General features: G+C 33.7%; 1 protein-coding gene across 3 annotated transcripts in view; it reads right to left on the bottom strand.

Moving 5' to 3' along the window:
• The window catches only part of LOC105148301 (S1 RNA-binding domain-containing protein 1), a 103,691-nt gene that overhangs the window by 21,019 nt on the left and 76,169 nt on the right, over window positions 1-6,503 (bottom strand). The gene's annotated exons all lie outside the window — the stretch shown is intronic.

Here is a 6,503-nt window from a genome sequence, read left to right as displayed (position 1 = left end):
CACGAAAAGAACGATTTTGCTGAAGTATGCAAAATTACCTGATTTCTTTCTGATTTCCCTAATCGTTTTCAATTTCCCTTACCTATACATTTCCCTATACATTTCCGATTTTGTGGCAGCTCTGTACACAGATATTATCTTTAAGACCACTGTGTCCGCTTTAAGATTTAATTAATTATTATATATCATTGCGTACGCGAAGGACTCCAGTCCTTGTCGGTCGATAGCTCGAACTCTCGGGTCGGTCGATAGCTTGAACTCATGGCATCCGCACGGTTCCCAGTTATGAGTCGCAGACTGCGATTAGTTCGTAACAATCTCAGACAGCTCGAGAAGTTATATCCGCTACGGTTGCACAACAGTAGTTACAAAGCCAGATACAGTAATGAGCGGTTTCTCGCTCCGCGGGGACCAGGGAGGGAGACTAAAGATTAATTCCGCGTCAGGGGCACAAATCCGCGCGTGGCATAAATCTCCTGGCTCCTCTTAAGGAACGAGTATCAACGCTATATCTGCCCGGTTCACCTCGGTTTACTTCCACATCACACTCGGCGTCAGTTTCGTGGACCTCGTCGTCATCGCTTTCGTTTAATTATCTTCTGCATGAGACAGGCTAGGAGACAAATCGGACACGCTTCGCCCTCGTGCTTATACGTATTACCGTAATTTCGAAAACAAAGAGATAATTATGTGTACGACTGAAGAAATATAAAATTTATATTTCCTATAAAGGAAACTATAAGAGACTGCTCGGAATTATTCAGAATAGCTGTGATGTATACGATTCTTAATCTTAATTATAATTTATCGTATTTCTTTTATTTTTTTTTTTTCATAACTTTTTTCGGACTTAGGGACATTAATGAAAAATTATTAATTAAACTATCCGGAAAAAACACAATCAAGGTTTAGACGTCGAAATAATTATGTAGGATGCTTAAATTGATTGCTAGAATGTTAAAACTTTTTGCAGCATTGTCAACATTTAAATAATTATTATAATGGTCCAGTAAAATTATTTTCTATATCTAAGGCTAAATTTTTAGATATTTCAGCAAAGCCGTACTTACTTATATATAATTTAATCAATAATTATAGTCCAACTATATATATTTTATTTTATTGCAATGCTATGAATGCCCTATGAATGACAGATTAATCCTATGAAATCTTTTTTGCTTTTTACAAACAATGTCTAATACTTTCTTATTAGTTCTGCGAACGATTCCTCTCTTGCGTACACAAATTCAACAATTACAAGCCAGATGAAATGTTTAAATCCACAGATGACCGACGTTTGTTCCCAGTCTGTTCCGCTCGTCAAGATAATGTAAGCGAGAGAGGACAAAAAAGCACGGAACAAAGTTGAATTGATGCAGCAGCCGGGGCGTCCATTTAGTAACTCTGTAAGTTATAAAGCAACTTTCTCATTTAAGACCAAAGTAAACCGAACGCACGTTGAATTGAACTGAACTGAATAGACGGCGGAGTGTACTGCCTGCTTCAGACTATGACATATTACACAGCAATTAAGATCGACAATCGCAATTAAATGGTGGCTCTCTTGGGAAAGGGACAAATAAAAAGTACAGCTGCAAACTTTCCACAATGTCGCCGACGTGCAACGCGATGCCTGGACTTGACGGCGATAAAAGGCGTAATATAAAATACCTGGTATCAGATAAATCACGTTCGCTGCATCCGCGTCTCTTGTCATAATCAGAACGCCGTGTTCGCGGAAAAACAGTTGTATTTGCCTTCATTGAACGCCGTTGAGCGAATGCGTTCTATCGATCTCGGAGAAAAAGTAACGAGTGAGCGGCCGGCCGACCGACTTTCTTCAATTCATCATGGTGATAATTGTTCCTACAATACGGGACGATTGCTAATACGAGTCTATACGAGTCGTTTGTTGAATTCGATTCGCATTCGAATATATCATTTGCATTTAATCCTCGGTATTCATTATAAAACTTCCTTAATTAGTATTTCTGGATCCAGTGTATTTTAAATTAATGTATCTGTATTTAAAGTTAATGTAACGTACGGTAAGATTTTGTTGAAGAATCTAAAAACTTAGCTACATACAGATCTCAAAATAATTATGTAGAACACTCAAAGTAATTATTAGAAAGCTAAAACTTTTTATGACACCGCTCATCATGCTTGAGGTTTCTACGTAAATACTATATAACTTTTGATGGGACAAAATTACTTTCAGATTTGTATCTAGTGAAATTTTTAGATCCTTCCTTCCAAATCATTCTTTTCGTGTAAGATTATGAAAAAGATTTCGATGCACAGTTTGCTTTGATTATGTATATAAATTTCCTCTAAAATATTTGAATATTAAAATACACTTTGACTGAAAATAGATTTATTTTTTTTATTGATTTACAAAAAACATTTGTTATAAATAATTTTTTTACGTATGGTTGAAGAAAATGTTCAAATCCATTGGATCCAGGAATATCGGTTAAAGTTAATTTTTCAATTAATTCCAGTCAAAATACTCAATTTGTTCGCTCGAGATTTAAACAGAAAATTGGAGGTTTTAAAATAATTTCAAAGCCCTTATAAAATATAATATTATATAAGAGAGGAGAAAATTATACGCCCTTCGAACTTTTCTTAACGTTTACGGTCCGGCAAAAATATAACGGCAGCCTAAGTTACAGAATTCGTCCTTATTTCCCTCCGTTTTGCAAACGACTATATATGTATGGTACCTTAGGGACTTTTCGTATTTCTCTACGCGAACGGCTTGCATAAAGACGCTATTATCAAAATGTCTAGACAGAGAATTCCTTCGAGGGAAGAGAATTCGATACGCACTGTCGACAGTATCCGCTGGATATTACAGTGGGAAAGAGCATTTGGATTTATTTGGAATTAACGCAGAATAAAAACAAATACTAGATTAACGTGCCGTTAAAAATCAATTATTAGCAAGCAACAAAAAGATATAATCAGAAATGCTATTCGACTCGTGTTTATGATTTAATTAATTACGCGTAAGGCAACATCGATTGAACTTTGTTTTCGCGGATGCGGCGGAGTTTTACGTTATGTCCCGCGATTATATGACAGCGGAATTTTACATACTAATGCATATTCATTCAGTATTTAGCACCGGCAACGAGTTTGTGGCATTAAATAAAAATGTGATTTGCCGCTCTGTAATTTTGAGGCTGTTTCACCGCGGGTGTGATTCAATTAGCGAGAATGCAAATTGCGTAACATGCCCGTTTATTTTCACACAGGCGCTCTAATATAGATAACAGTTAGTATCAAGTACCAAAACCGTATTCGTAACACGGCTGCCGAGAAATTTATTGCACGCTAATTGAAATGAGTTATTTACCGAATTTTTTTACATCACGCGAAAAAATAGCATTCTTAAGCTTTAAACAATACAGCCAGTTTATAAATGTGATATACACTCGTGATATTAAACTATTTAATTTAAAGTGCCGTCCACGATAAGATTTTAAGGCATAAAATTTAAGCTTTAAGCCGTAAAAAATTGATTATTCATTATTCGTCTATTATTGTCCTTATATTCAATTATGATTGATCCATTTCTTACGGTTTAAGGTATAAGTTTTACTTAAAATCTCATTGTAGACGTCGCTCAACCTTTAGAAGACGACAAAGCTACTGTAGTGGTACTGAAATAGTGTTACATTTTGAGATAAGAAATTCAATGAAATAAGGACAAATCTTATTCAAGAAAAATAAAGAACAAATCTTATTCAAGGAAAAAGTGTCAGATTTAAAAATCGAATCCCGTTCTTAAAAATTAAGTATTGATCTCAGAGGGATATGAATATTGTATGTATAATGTAAACGTTCAATACAACATCGCGCGATGTAAAAACAACGTCTATTTAATAAATCAACATTCGGGTGTGTTTCGATGTCGTCCGATGAAACATTTAATGTTTATGAAAATACTGTAATTATGCAAAAAGCGAATGGAAACTGGCAACTGGCGGTTCACAGCGTTTTCGACGAGAACGAAAACGCGACAGTCGTATTACGATCGAATTCCTGGCGTTACCCGGGCAACCAGATTTTTCTCCAACGTCGATGGAATTACACTGCAGTTAATTGCAGTCAGGCACGAGATCTGTATAAAGTGCGAAAACGAAGTGGCAATTACGTCCTATCGACAAGCAAAATGTGTTCGTCGGCCTAGTACCATCATTGATCGTCACGGAGGTGATAATTTTATCTCCATAAAATACCCCATTTTTAGAATTTCAATACTATACTATATTTCAAGATATATATACTATACTGAGAGAAATGTTTTGTACCAATAAGCAAAGTTTTGTGACTGACACAAAAACTATTTGTTGATATATGATCAATCAAACCGTTGGTTACCACGACGATATTAATTTATTGAATTTGCTAAATGAACTAATAATTTAACTAATAATTTTTACTAATAATTTATTGGTGTTTTGCATGATGTTTATAGATCGTTTGTAGTTGGAAATAGAACATTTTATTATACTGGAACAAAATGAATAATGTATATCTTTCACTTTCTACAGAATGAAATTATGTTTGGCGTTTTTGAATTTCCTTAACTTAGCAAAGATATATATAGATTTAGAGCAATTGAGATTACTAATCGCTTTGAAAAAATAGTTATCATGATTGATGTGGCGAGGATCGACAAGTCCACGAGATTAGTCTCTAATCATCTCGGCTTTATACAGGTAGACGTTGAATTTCTCTACGAGAAGACACGCCTATCTCTAATAGCTTCGTGCTCTATCATAGTAGATTGTTTTATCGAAATTACTAAAAGAATACTTATTTTGTAATTGCAACCAAATTTCACATTGTTATTTACAAAATGTAAGTGAGCAAATAAATTTGTATTGTTAAATAAAAAAATTTTGTTCATCTAACAAAAAAAAAATTGCATTTTGTTATTTTAACAAAATAATGATAATCGATCATTTGTGAATAATTCTCTTTTTTTTGTTACCATTACTATATCTTTTTTCTCAGTGTAAATAAAGTTCGTAACTTTTTCCAAAGAGAACTGAATTCTTCGTAATTTTGGCTCGAAAATAATTTTGGAGATTAAAACGCAAGAAAATAAAATTTCCTCTTTGCGATAGCTAGCTTCTCTCCCTTTCCCTTTTTCATTTATTCATCCCTCCATTTCCTTCTCTTTTCCCTTTGTAACACTCTTCGTAATGCTATGACTTTGATTTTCTATAAAGTACAAAGAGTAAACCATTGAAAAATGTTGTAAAAGGAATGCTGGTAGAAATTAGCGTGTACTAACATTGTGGTGCATAAAGAATAGTGAAGCTAAAATAGAAGAGAAGCAGCTCCCTAAAACTTAATTTGAATATTAACAAAAGAAAATAATTTTATATTAAAAAAGAACAATTTATAACATAAAAATAATTGTACGTCAAGTAAACGTTACACAAACCAATTATACTGTTAAATAAATATAACGTTATTAAAAACTGAATGTCTGCGTTTCAACTTTAATCCTTGTTAACAATGTAAAATTTTCATCTTTTGTCCGCAGCCTGGGTCTTCGAACTTTAGTACAGATTTTTATATTGTTCCGGACTATATAAAGTCTGAAAAAATTCTTGTATAGGTACTTGTGGAACCTTTAACGAGTTTTTATAATCACGAAAGTTTTTATAATCATGATTGCATTTTACTTATTTTATACTACAGATTTCAATTTATCTACCAGAATTCACAATGAAAAAATTAACTATACCTTTAAAGTCCAATATTGCTGGCAGAAGATTAAGTTGCTTGAATAACTAAACTCGGATGAGAATTTATATATATATAACGTAATAAAATATAATAATAAGATTAAATCTAGAAAAATTAGTTCAAATTGAAATACACAATCAATAGAAAATAGAGCCCATAAATATTTAAATTTAAATAAAAATGTAATTCGTGTACAGATTTAATAGCGGAATATCTTTATAGATTTATTCGGGCATCCCGTCCATCGATCCACTCTCGAGAAACGCTCGCCGACGGCGGGCTTAGTTGATTGAAAGCCAGATTAAAGTTTTTCGTGGATTCCATTTTCGTGGATATGAAACGGCTAAAAGTTCATTTCACCTCACAAACCGTCGACTCTGAACATGGATTAAACATCCGAGGTTATCGAATTCAATCGGAAAAATGTGTACATTTGCATTCGTGATGAGAATACAGATTCGGGGAGTCTCTCTCTCTCTCTCTCTCTCTCTCTCTCTTTGCCCTCGCGTCGCATGTAACTTTTGAAATAAGTTTATTTAAATGCATAAATGTATGCGTATTCACGGTAATCTGCAAATGAAGCGAAACTGAACAGCTCGCTATTTGTTTCGTCCAATACACGTCAACGATATCGAGTATTATTCATAGCAACATTAATTAAGGAAAAAAAAATATACAGATGTTTCTCTCTTACTTCCTCTATGTTCGTTTATTTAGAATAATTCGAT

Source organism: Acromyrmex echinatior, chromosome 13, assembly GCF_024713525.1.
Source record: "Acromyrmex echinatior isolate Ae372 chromosome 13, ASM2471352v2, whole genome shotgun sequence".
NCBI lineage: Eukaryota > Metazoa > Arthropoda > Insecta > Hymenoptera > Formicidae > Acromyrmex > Acromyrmex echinatior.
This window is presented reverse-complemented; position numbering and strand designations above follow the sequence as displayed.